Source organism: Adiantum capillus-veneris, chromosome 8, assembly GCF_014529385.1.
Source record: "Adiantum capillus-veneris isolate H3 chromosome 8, ASM1452938v2, whole genome shotgun sequence".
In the NCBI taxonomy this organism is placed as follows: domain Eukaryota; kingdom Viridiplantae; phylum Streptophyta; class Polypodiopsida; order Polypodiales; family Pteridaceae; genus Adiantum; species Adiantum capillus-veneris.
In genome coordinates this window covers 36,522,907-36,540,846 of record NC_140938.1, presented here as the reverse complement: position 1 = coordinate 36,540,846, position 17,940 = coordinate 36,522,907, and the positions used below count along the sequence as shown (strand labels likewise).

Sequence of the window (17,940 nt, the reverse complement as noted above, 5' to 3'; positions counted from 1 at the left end):
TACGCGACGGCTTTTTGGGAAGAGAGCCACCAAGGATGTCTGCACAAGCATGGTTAGAGCAGAAGGAGATGTGCGATGACGGATTGCCTCCAGGGATGAAGAGACTATCTCTATGGTACGAGCTACCATACTAGCCCCGACTCATGATCAATCACTTGCTCGATCCAATGCACATATTCAAGAATGTGGGTAATCTACTATGGGACCATCTGATCGGCAAGAAAGATACTTTGGGAGCCAGAGTTGACCTTAGAAATGTGGATCGTATGGAGCAATATTGGTCGCAAACAGCGTCTGATGGATCGATAAAACTCCCTAAAGCACCATGGATTTTCACAGGAGCCCAAGAACGCAAAGTAAAAGAGACCATTCGATCTTTGCGGACCCCCACTGGCGTAATGCACTCGCTCCGAACGTGTTTTACTAAAGAAGGAAAGCTTACCGGTTTGAAGTCACACGATTGGCATAAAATGTGTCAGGTACGTTCATAGTGGACTTTAATATCATTGCATAAAATGTGGACTTTAATATCATTGTTGCACATACTTTACAATTTATTTTACCGGTTGCCATTGAGGGATGTTTGTCTCTCGACATCCGTAACACCATCTACAAACTTGCAAAGCTGGTGCAATGGATCTCACAAAAGGAGATCAACGTAGACTCCATACCATTCGCCAAACTAAATGCTGCGGAGCTTGTGTGCATGTTTGAGAAACATTTTCCTACTACAATGCTAACCATTCAGGTGCATCTTCTTGTTCACATAGTTGATGAGGTGGAAATAGCTGGCACAGTTCATTCCAGATGGATGTTCTTCTTAGAACATTTCATGAAAACGCTTAAGGGATATATGCGGCAAAAGGCACATCCGGAGGGTAGCATGGCAGAAGGTTGGTTGGTATCAAAGTCCCTAGTGTACATTGGACAGTGGCTAGACGGATTTGATAAATCCCGGGACACGCTATGGCGAACCATAGATGATGAGCGCATATCTGGGATTGTCATGTGCAATCTCGGTGTTGAGAAGAAGATGACGGAAGATCTAGAGGCTAAAATCAACCGATTTTGCATCCTTCACAATCTAGTGATGCAAAAGTGGATTTCACAATATGAGGATGCAAAGCAAGAGCGACAAAGGGCACGAATCGAGTGGAGACGGGGAAGACGACCACCGATGCACTATCCAGCGGTTCTGGAGAGCCTACCAACCTTCATGAGCTTAAGATGGTTGCACAACCAATTGAAAAGCGCACAACAATGCGGTGACTAATTGACTGAAGAAGAGTGGGAGTACTCTCTGGGTTGCGCGACCAAGGTAAGTTTGCAATGTACGACTAGCAAGTGACTTTATTTATAAACGTTTGAACGGCCACTCATAATCTTTGTTCATTGTAGTATAAGTCATACACAGCAGCATGGTGTAAAGGTCGACATTTTAGGGTGGAACGAATCGACAAAAAGTGTTTTACTCAAGATTGTGGAATCATGGCAAAATTTGAACAGTCTAGTCGACGACGTTCCTTTGATGCAGATCCTGTGGTGGCGGAACTCACTTACTTCGGCAAGCTGCAAGAGATTTTGAGGATCGATTACAGAGGATTTTTTGTCAACTTGTTCAACGTGCAATGGTTCAAGATAATCATGGAGGGTCGCAACGCTACTGTGCGTAGAGGAGAGTCTGGTTTTCTTGAGGTGGATTCTACTAAGAAATGGACTGACCTAAGAGACACTTTCGTACTACCCGAGCATTGTGAACAAGTAAGTATGTAAATAGTTAACATCCCCCTTTTACAAGTTATGTGCTTGAAAGCTCTCATGTAAGTTATGTGGCTCTGGTAGGTAATATTTTATCCTACAAAGTCTACATCAAACTGGTGGTACGTCATAGAGGTAGCCCCTCGTAGTGCAAGGACGTATGAAGGCTACCATGTGCCAATCACAACGGCATCAATGGAGGAGATCAGAGAAGATGCTCAATCAGAAGCCGCTGCGGCGGTGCCAGACGAGCATCAAGATGCTACTACTCTATATGGGGTGCATACAGAGGAGCTACAAAATGAAACAGAGGATATGTGTTTAAACGGACAGCTCTATATAGATATAGGAAGTTATGCTGAGTTATGCGAGGATGAGAGAGAGATCTCTTAAAGCCACAAATATTGTATTTGAACAATTTTGCTCCGTGTTGTAAAAGCTCTGGCTCTCTAAGTACCTTCCATGGTGTACAACGCTCTTTTCTACTCGCGCTCACATCTTTTGATTGAAAATTCTGAGTTTTCGACTTGCCTCTTCTATCACTCAATTCATTGCGTCATTGTATTTATATGCGTCATTACGTCATTGTATTTAATGGTCTTTGCATCATTGTATTTATATGCGTCATTACGTCATTGTATTTAATGGTCTTTGCGTCATTGTCTACTCTATTCATTCAATATTAAGTTTAAATATTCGTGTGTTTAATGCAGGTATGGATGATGAGGAGTTTCTTTCTTCTTTGTCACCGCAGCAGAGACAGTGGTACGTGGAGCGTCATCGCTCTGGCGCATCATCGCGCGTTCCTACTCCATCCACATCTCCCTCTCTTTCGGAGCATTCGGCGCTCTCCGAAGCTTCGGCGTCAACGAGAGGAGCTTCACACTCGTCTAGACACCGGCGCTCTAGTGGTGGCGGTGGCGGTTGTTGTGGGGATTCTGCCACCGATGCCTCCACACCGCCTCGTGTTCGACGAGGCTCTTTACCCTCCCCTTCTTTGCCCGCCCCCACACCAGCCACAGCATCGCCATCTACGCCAGGTTTTGCACGGCTGACTGTTCCTAGAAGCTACACACCTCTACCTACTCCACCAGGAGCCACCCCACTCGACACTCCTCGCTTCGGGGCCCAGACGCCGGTGGAGACACCTGACGTCCGTACCCCCATCGACACGCCGCTAGAGAGCCCTGTCGGGATACCCAAGTTCACGCGTCACCGGCCAGAGGGCTTGTCTTACTCCATCGACTTCAGCGGCGGCATCATCATGGATGATGACAGCAAGAAGGTGATCTCGCGCATGCGTGGTCTTTGCTCTCAACTGTTTAGACACTACATACTAAACAAATGGAGTGAAGTACCAAGTGATTTAAAAAACAGAGTCATCAGCATACTTCATGATGAGTTTCCCGTTCCAACACGGGATCAGCGCTTCAATGAAGACCTGATGAAGATTCGAATGCGCGAATACTACAAACACAAGCGTTCCGAAGTGCAAAAAGCAATCAAGAATGGGTGGAACAGGCCAGATTGGCTGGCCAAAGAAGATTGGAAGAATGCGAAGAAAGCAGCGCGCGAGAATCCCGACAAGTGTAAGCAACAAAAGGATGCAGCCAGAGCGCGAGTAGAGGCTGGGAGCTCGCACCACTTGGGGAGCGGTGGATGGGCATCATTTGAGGCCGATTTTGTAAGTGTTTTCACATTGCTCTTTATGTTCGATAGTTTAGGGTTTATGAGTTTTTTAATTCTAACATAATGAAATCTTTGTATGTTTTGACAGTGGTCGATGACAGGACGTGATCCCACACCGTACGAGCGCGAGTACGCAGGTAGGAAGGGCTTAAACGCCCTGATGGACATTCTCAGTTCTCGCGGCGGCATGGTTAGTATTAGGGTTTACTCTTTTTTATTTTTTGTATTGTTTTATAAATGTCGTTATATGTTTATACTTACTGAAAGCTGTCTTATTGTCTTTTTTTGCAGAATCCGACAGATACGCTGCTTGGACGCGATGAGACGTCTGACTAGACGACGTCAGTTTAGCCGTAGCTAGATAGCATTAGTTTAGGGTTTCTCATAGCTTATGTATCATGAGACGGATTTTATACGTCTTTTTGAACCATGTATATTATTACATTTGTCACCGCAGTTCCTTTTGCCAATCAATTCTTTATGCCTATGATGTTGTACAATTGTCATTATTACATTTGCCAATCAATTCATTTTGCCTATGATGTGTACAATTGTCAATTTTGCAAACAATGCGTCTTGTGGGTGACTATTTTGCGTCTATTATCTACCCTTGCACTTTTTTTAAAAAGTGAATCAAGTACAATATGGTTGATGGGTGGCAGGGCATTCAATGCCCTGCCATGAAAAAAAAATCCTCTCGGGCGTCGCTATTTATGGCTCTGTAGCGTCGCTATGAGCATCGCTATAGTCTGCAGTGTAAACGTCGCTATAACCATCTCTATAACCGTCGCTATGAGCGTCTCTATATAGCGACGCTATTAGCGACGGTTTTAGTGACGCCGAGGGTTATAAAAACCCAATGTATTTCCGTCGCTAACAGCGTCACAAGAGCACACAACCTCTTGTAGTGGAGCTATCTCAAAAAAGTTTAAAATAAACCGTCTGTAATAAACAACATGGCCCATGAAACTTTGAACTGCTTTATAGTTTGTAAGTGGTGACATTTCAACAATGTATTTAATTTTGCTCTCATATGTGGAAATCCCATTTTTGGGAACTATATGTCCTAAAATGACTTCATGTTTAACCCAAAATTGGCATTTGAAAGGGTTTAAGGAGATGCAATACAATTTGCACTTCTCAAACACTTTTTGTAAGCATGATAGATGTTCTTTCCAAGAGGAATAAACACAAAGGTCATCTAAGAATTCTTCGCAAAACTCCGTCAAATATTCTCTAAAAGCAGTGTTTATTAATCTTTGAAAGGTAGCAGGGACATTGGTTAAGCCAAAAGACATAACACGAAATGCGAACACTCCAAATTCAGTTATAAAGGCTGTTTGATCTTGGTCTTTTAGCGCAATTGTGATTTGATTGTAGCCAGAGTACCCATCTAAAAAGCTATAAGCTTCCTTTCCTGCAACTCTTTCAAGCACATGTTCTGAATATGGTAAGGGGTAATGGTCCCTCCTAGTGGCGGCATTGACCTTCTTGAGATCCATACACACTCTGAGTTTCCCATCTTTTTTGGCACAATCACTATCGGAGAAACCCATTGTGAGTGCTCAATAGGTACATGAATCCACATTTCATAAACTTTTTAATCTCTTCTTGAACGATCTTTGCATATTTAGGAATTATTGGGTAGGGTCCTTGCTGAAATGGTTCAGCCATGCTATTCATGGGGAGTGTGTTGTACCATGGAAGGTGGAACACCTTTCATATCATGATATGTCCAAGCAAATATATCCTTGAATTCGTTGATAAGTTCTTTAAGTACGTCCTCCTCAGTCTCTGTTAGATCTTGGGCAATAAAGACAGGTTTGGACTCCTCACCTGGGTTTGGTAACTCTTCCTTACCTATTGCTGGACCATCATAGAGTCCATTGCTTCCATCGATAGGTTTTCTTTGAGCCTTTATATACACAACATTACGCTCCTCTCTGGTGTAGGATTTGAAATGATTGGGTGCAAGGTGTAAGTTTGTGGGGTCTTGTTGTTCTGTGGATTGTGATTTCACTTCCGCTTCCTTTTGTTGTTGAGCTAACTCTCGATTTTGTCGTCTCCTTACGGTACGGCTCAACTTTGGCTTCTCTATAGCCTCTAGTTGTGCGATGTCAATGGATTGTGGACTATGCCACATAGCACTTTGAAGGTATTCACCCCAGTTATCTACCAACTTCCGATGAGCATCACATGCCCCTATATAATTAAGCCATTCTGCGGTAGATTTCTTTTCATTTATTCTAGCACGCACATTTTTCTTGATATTTTCATCTCTTATATCTCTTACTCTTCTTGTATAATTTTTGATTACGGCCGATCTCTAGTGAAGAGTCACTAGATGAATCGCTACTTGTGGCTTCAACTCCCTTGGATAGATTGTCATCTAGGGTACCACTGGGCCCTAAATGGTTTGTCCCCACATTTTTACTAAGATTTAACTCAGATTCTTTGTTCTCAAACTCAATTTCAATTGATGATTTTGACCCCAAATTGTATGGGCTATAGTCTTGTGAGACGGTGCCAGTCAAACCTTTATATTGTAGGTCATCAGAAGCTATATGCATTGCTTCTATCATATCTAAGGGTACGAGTGGTGGAATTTCATCCCCCTCAGGTGTTACTTAGGTCGTCCCCTTGTTTCCCCAAATGTCTATGATTGCTGCTAAATGGACCCAATCCACATTGTCCAACTCACTCATCCCAGGTAGTACATCCATATAAGGAGAATCTTCCCCAACATCAGTGTCTACTTTACATATGTAACAATACTGCAATGGTGCTAATTGAACTGTGGTGTCAGATCTATGATCAATTATAAACTTGTTTCCTAGAGGATGTGCTCAACCAGTTACAAGATCCACTCAAATGACAGAATCTTGGAACTGCAAGTAGACATGGTTTTTAGACCAGTCATGCACCATTTTTGCTTCCCTCATGAAAGGACGTCCTAAGATCATCTCAGATGCCATAGTGTGCTTGGAGAAATCCATAACAATGAAGGTATTTCTTATTTTATGTCCAAAGACCTTGATCTTGAGATCTTCTAGCATCCCAATAGGTTTAACAATAGACCCATTGGCCATCTTTACTACTATGGTTGTGGTCCCAAGTGAGGTCTTTCCATAGTTTCCCAACAATTTTTAGTCAGAATGCTAACCCTAGTGCCACCATCAAGGATTCCCTTCAGAGTTAATCTCTTGGTAGTGATTGGTATGGTTGCATTGGATTCATCGCCCTCAAAGTATTGTCCCAACTTGTTAGCATGTATTTCTACAACAAGGTTCTCATCTAGGTTGGGTTGTGGACCTTAGTGTTCCTCCTCTATTGGCATCTCCCTAGCTCCATCCATCTGTGCAAATTGTGGTAGCCCAACCTTCAGTTCTCCATTGAGCAAAGCTCAAAGAGCTAAGAATAGCTCAGGGTCTCCATATAGTTTGGACATGATGGTGGTTCTAGCTTCTGAAGCCATAAAATCCATCAATTTAGCAATGATTAACGCCAACTTTTGGGCTTCAGTCCCTTGACATGGGGAAGATGGGATCTCCATTTCTTCGATAGGGTCGGGTAGTCCCTCTGTAAACATTTTTTTCAATAATAAGTGAGTACACCCACTTTTCCATGACTTTAAGTCACTTTCTTCTTGGATGACACTAGGTATGGCTAGGGGTTTATGGGCTTTGTGAGGTTGTTGTTGTGTAGGGAACAATGTGTCTGTAGTCTAGATCTGCCTAGGTGCTGGTTCTAGATCCCTTTGGGTATCTTCTACCAAAGTCCTTAATTGCTTGACTGGCTCGATCTCCTCTGTAGGGTTTGGATAAGTTCCTATCTTTTTCTGCGATCTTGGCCATTGTGGCTCATGACGATCTTCCTTCTTGGTTTCTTTTCTTAGTGGTCGTTTTGGTCTCCATGGTTTCACCTGAATCAGAATCCTCCTTAGAGTCGTTCATATATACGGGGTCGTCATCAGTCCCTATGTTGGTCTTTGAACTGGGGTCTGACTTCACTGCTTGTTGCGATCTCTTCTTCTTTTGAGATTGGGAAATTGATGCCGTGTCTCTTTCTTCAAGAATGTAATTTTGTTTTTGGAGTATTGATCGTGTGAGTACACTTACTAGTACCATAGGTGTACTTTGTGATGCTCCTCGATAACCTCAATCAAGTTTAATGGCATGATCTTTGGTGCATTTGGAGTATTCAGACATTGGAAAATCAAATGATCTATGCCAGATCGATTACACATGAGTATCGACATGTAGACGTGCTCGCTTGATTGGTTTGCATTAGGGTAGCATTCTTTTGTAGCCTAATAGGACACTCGGCCACACGATGTGGACCTCCACACTCATAGAATTGAAGAGGTGGTCACTTGGCAGTGTAATTGATATTTGGCCTCTTGCATCAAGAGCAGTTACTTGATAGATAGGTTTGACTTGTTCCCAATAGTCCTCCATGTAGTATTGTGGACTTTCTTCAAGCGCATCAATCCCATAGACAATATTAGGTTCTATATCTTCCTCACAGCCTTCCACACATGCAATAGATGACTCACATGAAGCTTTCCATCTTCATTGCATCACCTAGGTCACAAGGAACACAAAGACTGTATTGTAACAAGTTTCTCTTAATGGGAGAAATCATAATACAAATGCCTATTGGAGGGGGGACGGGCTCCACATAAATCCGGTCCTAAACTGTTTTCATGTTCTCTAAATTCTCTCTCTTGCAAAAGTATTGTTCATGTCAAGTTAACTAATTGCTATGATTATGTTGTTGTCTTCAATTATGTTCACCCGCTATGTTCACAAAGTAATTTCTCAAAAGTCTCATTAAATTCCGCTACTCTCAAGTTAAATAGGCCAATTCCATTACATAGATTGTGCGTAAGGGAATCGGCTCAAGCATGTAAATGGTTGAATAAAGATTGCTCTCTCAAAGAGAAACGTGCTTGTTTAATTTGGGGAGAGAGGGAGAGAGAGATTAATGACATACATGATTTTAGGTCACAACTTCAATTTTGCACCACGTCCTTCAGTTTAGCATAATGAGCAAAACTCCTATAAAAATAAATATTGAACGACCTTATTTTGCTTTTATTTCTATCACATTTTAAGATGCAAATATAGTGAAAGTGTACATGAGAAAATAGTGTCGACCTTGTCGTACTAAGATGCTTATGCATTGTAGTAATTAGGTGATGATATATACTATTACCATGCTTGTGCACAAAACATAGATAGAGATGCAAGTAAGTGAGGCATCCAAAGAGCAGCATAGATAAAAGGGTCAATCACATTCTTGATATTAAAAGAAAGCCATCTTATCTCTTTGAAACATTGAAAACTATGATCCCTAATCTTTGCACAACTCCACTTTTAGACATGAAAAGTTTTGTGATTACACAATATAGCAGTTATGGACCTTTATTTTTTAAATCTTGCTGACTTACCCAGTTTCTACTTCTGGACTTGATAGCACTTTTGTCAATCCTAGGTAGACCAAGGAAAAGATGTCCTTTCTACTATATAAGAGGTTATGATGTGCACTACTACCATGTCTTGCTCGCAAGAAAGACGCAAGGATAACAACAAGTAAGAGAGTGAAACAGAGACATAGAATCCAATTGTGTTCCCATTTTTAAAACCAATTCTAGAACCTAGTCTATTTTCAAATGAATTTTTACGATTACATTGACTACTCTTAGCTTTCATCTCTTCATACCATGCTAACCTATCTAGTCTGTATAATCAAACTTGGTAGCATTGTTAGACCAAGAGAGACCAAAATGACTCTCTCTCTCTCTCTCTCTCTCTCTCTCTCTCTCTCTCTCTCTCTCTGTCTCTCTCTCTCTCTCTCCACCCCAATAGAAGTAGAGCACTCCCACCTCGTGAAAAATAATGTCTATGAGAAGTTCCCAAGCTTAGAATCAAAGAATTCTTTGCAATATCTTACATATATTCATGTTTCTTAGAATATGTCAAGAGGTTGTGTCATGCGTTACTTTTAGAAATGCAATAGACTATGCATGTAAAGAGAGAGTATTCATAGTGTTCCACGTGGAAGAGGAGATAACCCTACGAGAATAGAGGCAATGTTTCTTTGAGTGCAGCAACGTCCAGATCACATACTAGTTGGTAATAAAAGTGATTGGTAAGTCCTTTTTTGAACTACATAAGTAAAGGGTTGGATTTTGGGTGCATCTCTCGACCATTGGATAAAGCTTACGGATTAGTGCCACATGGAAAGCTAGTGATGACAAACTTTCCTTTTTACAGGTAGTTTTTTTGCAATTAAGAAGTGACCCCTCTCTATGTGTAATGAATCTTTTGGCGTACCCATGATTTAGTTATCTAGTACAATAGTCAATAACTATGCCTTGTGTGACCATTACCTCAAGGAGATCTGCAAGCCCGCAAGGGGGTAGCTCAACCCTAGCACGATGAGATCAACAAACATTGCCTCCCACGACACTAAGTGACACGGCCGCGCACGTGGGGGTGGGTAAGGGGATTGACGATGGAGGAGGATGGCGGGCATCCCAAGGTGCCCAGATTGGAACCCACGACCTCGCGTCCCAACGCCTTTTGAGGCTTGAGCTAACCACGACGCCCGTCCGCGTGTATGTGTAAGCCATGCCGTTTTACATGGTGTTATGAACGCTAAATCTGGATTTGCCTAGAACTAAACCCGGACAGGCCCCATGTCCGGGTTTAGTTCTTGGTCGGGTTTAATTTTAATAAGGGATTTACGGTGCAGATCGCCTCGACGGCTACGCGTGGACTTCCCATCCATTGATCCTTCACCCCCCCTCTCTTAAATGCTCCGTGTCACTTAGTCCTGAGGCACTGCCTCCATTTTCCAACTCTACCAATTGAGGTTGAAAAACCCTATCTTCTACACTAGCATTCTGACACGCAGCCCAATTCACGCATGACAAATGCTGCTTGCTTTAATTATGTCGAGCCAAGATAGCTGACAAGAGACGGGGGTTCTACACGTGCTCGTGCGAAATTACCCCAAGTTGTAAGAACTTTGTGTTGAATTCTCGAGTTTCTACAAGACCGAGCGCAAGTCTTTTCAAGTTTCAGAGACCAGGCAAGGCCTTGACCAGCCAAAAAGGTTGGCACATTTACCGTCGGCTCTTCCAATTGTGAAAGACAGCTGATTGAGAGGAGAGGCTCATGACTAAGTGACACGGAGCATTTAAGAGGGGGAGGGTGAGGGGATCAATGAACAGGAACTCCACGCGCGGCCATTGAGGTGTCTTGCACCGTAGATGGCTTATTAAAACTAAACCTGGCCAAGGGGCCCGTCCGGGTTTAGTTCTAGGCCAATCCAAGTTTATCATTTATATCATTGTGTAAAATGGGAATTCTTTCACATATGCGCGGGTGGGCGACGTGGTTAGCCCATGTTTCTAAAAGTAGTGGGGTGCGATGTCGCACGTTCCAATCCCAACTCCTCAACGGCACCCCCATTTTTTGGGTGGGCTTGCCCACCTCGAGATGCCCACCATCACTCTTCGCCGTCGATCCCCTTACCCGCCCCCACGTGCCCCCCTGTGTCACTTAGTGTTGTGGCGAGGCGAGTGAAATGGCCTTTGTGTATGTTCAGGTGTTTCGCGAGCACTGAACATTTGATAGAGAAGAGTCCACAATGGGCAGCTCCCCTAGCTAGAGGTATGGTGTTTCATCCCTTGTAATAAAGCAACAATGTCAATATAGTGGCATTGTGCAAAAAAGATCTTGTGACTATGCCTACATTAGGTAGTCAGTAAGTTAGTGTTGTTGGGCTGTGGCATTGCTGTTGGCTGGTTCACCATTGGATGCTTGAGCGACTGTTTGCCACCTGATTCCATGGAAAATGCCTGGCCAAGCCTCCCTCAACTGGACACTGGTTATCCGAGACTGCGTGGGCAGCAAGTACGCAGTTGTCGAGGGGGCTGATACTATGTTTATCCGATTGTTGGAATCCACCAGCCTGCAATTCCAGCTCTTGCTCTGGAGCAATAGACAAGATTTTAGTGTTACCTTCCTGTCTGTTGTCTTCCCATGGGCTATCGCCGCCGTGGCCCAACATGTGCATGTCTGGAGTTCCAATGTCCACTCCCCTGTCAATGCTGCTGCTTCACTTACAATGAACTCCTCTGGCACACTGTTTCTCATTGATGGCAATGGCACCATCATGTGGGCTGCTGCAAACGGCACAATCGGCATGGGGCTTCAAAACACAGGCAATCTACGGCTATACAGCTCTTCCAATCATACTGTTTGGCAGAGCTTCCTCTATCCAACAGACACGCTTGTGCCAGCGCAGCCATTGGTCCCCGGTATGCAGCTGACAAGCAATTCTTCAGTTGACTCTGCATCCATGAACAAAGGTGGAATGGTTTTCTCCCTCTCCAAATTCGACCCTCGCCCCGTCCCATACCGGATTATCACATTCAACTCCTCATTCAGCAGGAATTACTCAGACGCCCTTGTTTCACCTTGCCCTCTTAGTATTGAGGGCACCAATGCCATTCTTTCCTCTGACGACCTCGAATTTGAAATGGTGGCTCCCTGTGTCAAACTCAGCATTCCAGCAGCCTCCACACCATATTATGTGAGATTGAATAATGATGGAAGCTTCCATGCTTACACAGAGTATGAATACTTGGATGGCGTTGAGCATGACGCAGATCTGCAGCTCGATCAAGCACTGGGTGTACAAACCTCTCTAGAAGAACCGTGGATGCAATGCATGGATCTCGAAGCTTGTGGTAGATACAACATTTGCTCTCCCGCGGCCACAGAGAGGCATGAAAACCAGTCATCGACAATATGCTACTGCCCAAATGACAATATGTTCTAGTCTGAAGACCCAACTGAAGGCTGCGACCTAGCAATTCCCCTGTCGCTGCAATGCAATAATTACACATGTCAGAACCAGCAGCTCATTGAATTTGAAAGCATTACCTTTGTTCCCATGCTTATTGGTGGTTGGAACAACACTCAGACTCTTGAGGACTGCAAGCAGCTTTGCAGATCAAACTGCTCTTATGCTGCTACATTCTATGATCACTCTACCTCTCTGTGTTTCCCTATGGAGACAGTAATGACTCTCATGAATGTCAGTGATTCAAGATACTCTGCTTTTGTCAAAGTTGTAACAGCCTCGACCACGGCGACACCACAAGTTCTGTTCCGGCTCCTTCAGCGGGCGAGAGAACTTCGGACGTTGGCCGCTTGATTCCTTCCATTGTTATTCCAACAGTTTTTATGCTCACTTGCTTGGGCTTTGCAGCTTGGTATGTCGCAGCTAAGCTGAGGTCTCGCTATAATGGATCAAGAATCAAACCCTGAAGATGAAGAGATCTTGACAATTGCAACAAGATTACCACATAGGTTTTCTTACAGAGAGCTGGAGTTGGCAAGAGAAGGTTTTTGCCAGAGGCTTGGTACTGGAGGGTGCGGTTCTGTGTACGAAGGAGTACTAGCTGATGGCAGAAAAGTAGCTGTCAAGAGATTTTGAGCCATGGTCCCAAGAAGTTCCTTGCCGAAGTGGTTGCAATGGGCAGGATAGACCATCTCAACATCGTTCGTCTGCTTGGATTCTGCTCAGAGCGCTCCAGAAGATTGCTCGTATACGAGTTCATGACCCATGGCTCTCTGGAGAAGTGACTCTTCGTCGACGCGCCCGGGCGGCAACTTCCTGAGCTTGGATCAGCGTCTCAGGGTTGCGATGGGCACATGTCTATTTACATGATGAATGCACAGACCCTATCTTGCACTTGAACATAAAGCCCCAAAACATTTTGCTGGATGCTCAGTTTGTACTAAAAGTGGCAGATGGCTCACAGACAGAGCAACCTCACATGTGATGACCGGAGTGAGGGGAACTCCTGGCTACATTGCGCCAGAGTGGCTGTTGCATTCAGCAATGACGAGGAAGTGCGATGTATACAGTTTTGGGATGGTTCTACTGGAAATAGTTGGCGCATATCGCAGTTGGAACTTGGAAGACAATGAGGCAGATGATTGGTATTTCCCAACATATGTAACTCGCAAGTGCGGGGAAGGGAAGGTTTTGCAGCAGCATGCATTGTTAAGAAGGATGATCATGGTGGCTTTATGCTGCATTCAGGAGGATCCCATCTTGAGACCCGGGATGACCCAAGTTTTGAAAATGCTGGAGGGAGTGTGGAGGTAGTGGTTCCTCCTCTTGTAATGCATGTGCAATAGCCTCGAGGGGTGCACTATGTAATCATGTTCATGTACAACGTGAGTTTGAAAGGAGGGGTTTTAAAATGTAAGAATTTTAAGCAATTTAACATACATACATAAAAATATGAGGTTTTTATATTCAATTTTGAAAAATTGTCATGAAATAAGGGATCATTTTATTCATTCAGACATGTTAAAAGAGAGATTTTTTTTAATACCTCCGAACGCACGTTATATAGGAGAGTATTGAACGGTGAACCCCCCGAAGCAATAGCTCATATTGTTGCTTAGAGCCATGATCCACCAAGGGATTACAAGATTTGAAGGGCTGGAAACCAGTCTAAAATAAGGGAATCAGCCCAAACCTGTCTGGTTTTTGAAGATTCTAACTGGTAGTTTTACATGTATCCCCCATGTTTTTGTGATGCTGCCATGCAACGGTACACACACACATAGACCATTCCAAAGACAAAAGAGGATACGATTTGGGGACTAGTAACTCCAAAATATGGAAGATGAGGAATCCAGTGAGCCAGTAAGAGCCAATTTCTGTGGGGATCTATCATTTATGTCCATATAATTCAAGCATGCATACCTATGAGATTTGTGTGCCACGGATAACCACCCTTGCTATTTCATAGCTGTGTATTGTTCTTATGCTTTACAACCCAACTTTTAGAGAGAAGAATAGTAGTTTGCCATCTCGTTTTCCTCCTCCTTTTTTCTTGTGTGTCTTGGGGATATTAATGTTATGTTGCTGATGTGACATATTCGATGTCATGGACATCATCTTTGCAGATTAACACAACCTTAATTTAGAGCCGAGTCCCGCTATGTGGAATATGGTTTAGTATGTTTAATGTAAAATAGTAGTCCCACTAGCGAAGCTTTATGGGTAAGTAGTGCTCAAAATAGGAAAAGGGAGAGCGTGTGCTTCATTTAAAACTAAGGAGGAAGAGGACGAATAATTCTCATTGGTCAATCAAGTTCCATCTCTCCTAATACAAAGAAATTCATGTATATTACTTGTATCACTAGGATCTAGGAAGATGTTCCCTTCACCTTGCTAAATCAATATGGAGAAAGCAGGACACCTATTTTAACTAATTTTATAAATACCACTAATCATACAAACCAATAGGATGACCTGGCTCTTATTTCTCCAACTCAACAAGCATCCCATCCTTGCTGGGAGTATATAAACTGTAATGCGCACTATAAAAAACCTGGTTCTTTTGAATGCCTTGTCCAAGTACTCATGAAAGCCAAGTATCAATGAATTCATAGCCTAAAATAAAAAAAGAACCAATTTACTCAACTGGGACAGACTGATCAAGTATGGTCCATTTGAAATTTGTCCATATGCTTACATATTCATGAAGCTTCTCCGAAGTAATGTCCATGAGTTTTTGTTTTTCAAATAAATTTTTGTGCCTACTCAGGACTATATTTTGAAAGTTTAGGAGCATTATTAAGTGTATCTACATTTAAGTCTTTATCCAAAGCAAATGATTTTGAAACCAGACATCATATCATATGTAGGAGTTAAGTTAATTTTATGGTATATTTTCCTATTTTTTGTCGACAATTGTTGGCGAGTTTAGGTGGGCGCCCTATTTGCGAGTTTTCGATTTCCTCCCCCATTTTATGTGTCGTGGTTTACTTGATGTGGATCGGGCAATTTTGTAGGCCCCATATATATAGGGAAAGGGGGTGCGGGGTGCTCTCATGGTGACAATTGCGTAGAGCCTTGTACTTTCTTGTGTTAGCAAACTTTGCCCTCGCAGGGTTGTCCGCTCTCCCTCTCCATCTTCTCTCTCTCTCTCTCTCTCTCTCTCTCTCTCAAATTCCCTAGCTCATTCCATGAAACCATGACCACTTATGCCACATTCTACAAGCACAACTAGTGGATCCAAATATCCATAGCCAAGGGTAGCTCAATTATAATGCAACAAAGTAGGAGAAGAAAAGCCTCCTCCAAAAATCCATTCTTATCATATTGGAAAGGAAGAGTAAAAGATTTCAGACTTTTTGGATCCAAGAAGATAGTGAAGGAGGTTTTAGTGTAGCATGCTTACATGCACAAGGATCTTCACCTTTGTCCGAAGAGCTCAAATCTTGCTTTGCGCATAGCTAACTATAAGTGGTTCATAAATACACACTAGACTATTTCCACTTTAGTTTGGATTCTTTGTGGTTCTTTGCTCCTATGATTGTTATATTTTTGTGCTTGTTTTGTGTTACTATACTTATTATAGACCTCTATCCCTCAAGCATAGAGGATTGGTAGCTAGTGGAGTATGTCATAGATATTTTGGATGTTTTGCATAGATCCATTGGTGAAGATATTTACAAAGAGAGAACTCATGGGTTTAGACAGAAGAAGGAATACTTTTTTATCATCATTTTTATGTTCCACCCAAATCCATGCAGGATTTTACTCTCTCCAAGCTTGCTCTGCCTGATTTTAGGAGTGACAACAACCAAGCTCAACAACAAGTGAAAGCTATATGTGCATATCTTTTATGAAATTTAGAAATGTTCAAAGGCTAACATTGCAAGCAAGCGGAGTATAGTTTCAATTTTAATACCAATCATTGTATTTGTGGACTCTTAGCAAAGGTAGATGTAAGGTGTCTAGAAGACTGATGTTAGTAAAGTGTTTAGATAGTGCAAATGTATTAGAATTTGTTGATGAAGATTGGGCTCAAAAAATATTGAATGGAGTCCTTTGCAAAGTGCAATCTAGCTCCATTACTTTGATGGTACCTTGCCAGTGATGAATGTCTTCAACGTACCCCTTTATTTACTAATACCCCTTTATATAGGCTCCAAGTTCAAGCTCTCTCTCTTTTACCCTCACTACCACAGTGCTTCAATACTCCATGCTTCACTACATCTCTCTAAATCACTCTATCCACTGCTCACTATCCAACTAGCGCTCACCTTGGACTGGGCGCAAGGGGGGGGGGGGGGGGGGGGAGAGAGAGAGAGAGAGAGAGAGAGAGAGAGAGAGATCTGGAGGGTGATTAATGGATAGGGTGATTTAGAGAGATAAATTGAGCTTTCATAACCTCGATTTTCTTGGGAAACATATCCTATATACGAACCTCCTAATCTCTCTACTTCCTTCACCCTCACTCTCTCTCTCTCACACTCTCCCTCTCCCTCTCTCGCTTACGCACTCATATGAGAGAGCTGTCATAAAAACTAATATCTAATACTCCCAAATGATTTTCTGATGTTAAATTGATCATTTAATATAGGGAAGTACCAAGGGAGTAAAAGCTAGAATATTGGTAAGCTGCTAGACCAATCTCTGTCAGGGATCCAAAGGAGGAAAAATAGGGATCCAAAGGGGGACAACTTGCAAAAGAACAATGTGCTTCAATGGGGCTTAAAAGATCTAAAATTCATCTTTATTATGACTTCCATAGGCTAAGGTTCCAAAAACAAAATCTTTTATTCAACGGCCAAAGCAAAGGGAAATTGGATGGTCATGGGAAGACTAAAAAGTCTTCCCACATCCCTAGGAAGAAGGGGGCGAGCCCATATTGTAGGGGATGAGAGAGAAACACACACACACACACACTCCAAGGCTTCCCCTTTACACCAAGGGAATACTGGACACATGTCAAGCTCTTTTTCCAGTTGCTCCCAACCTCCCCTCATATCCTATTGGATGTCCATAGAGGTGGACCAATGAGAATTATGCTAGAGTAAATTTAGTCTAATCAATTTAAAAATTCTTGATAAAAGAACCAATAGAAATTAATCTCCCTAGAAGACTGGCGAAAAGTCTACCTAGGGGTCCAATGAGCATCCAACAGCCCAATTGATTGCATGATTCCTATTGGCCAAAAGACAAAAAGGTCCAATGAGAGTTTACTAGATGAATTATTTAAATAAAGCTCTCACAAAAGGGAAAAGGGGGACACTTGTCAAAAGGCTATCAACTATGCTTCTAGTTTGTGATTGGCTAAGCTTTACAGGAGCCAACGGGAGGCCAGCATGAGCATTTAGCAAGAGGGCTCGACCAATAGAGAGAAGGGGCTGCATCTTACTCCAAAAAGATGTTAAACACACACACACACACACACACACACACACACACACACACACACAACTGATGTGTGCAAGAAGAACTCCATCTCCTTCTCCAAGCATTGAGAAGTAGAGGCCTACACCAACAACTCTTGGCTATGGAATGCAAATCAACCAAGAGCCAAGCTTCAATGGCATCCTCATCTCCTCTACCATGTTGATTACTAAGCTAAGCTATGCT

At 42.8% G+C, this 17,940-nt stretch overlaps 1 pseudogene; it reads left to right on the top strand.

Moving 5' to 3' along the window:
• The first annotated feature begins 10,861 nt into the window (after positions 1-10,861).
• On the top strand, positions 10,862-13,673 carry LOC147451970 (G-type lectin S-receptor-like serine/threonine-protein kinase SD2-5; annotated as a pseudogene).
• The last annotated feature ends 4,267 nt before the right edge of the window (positions 13,674-17,940 follow it).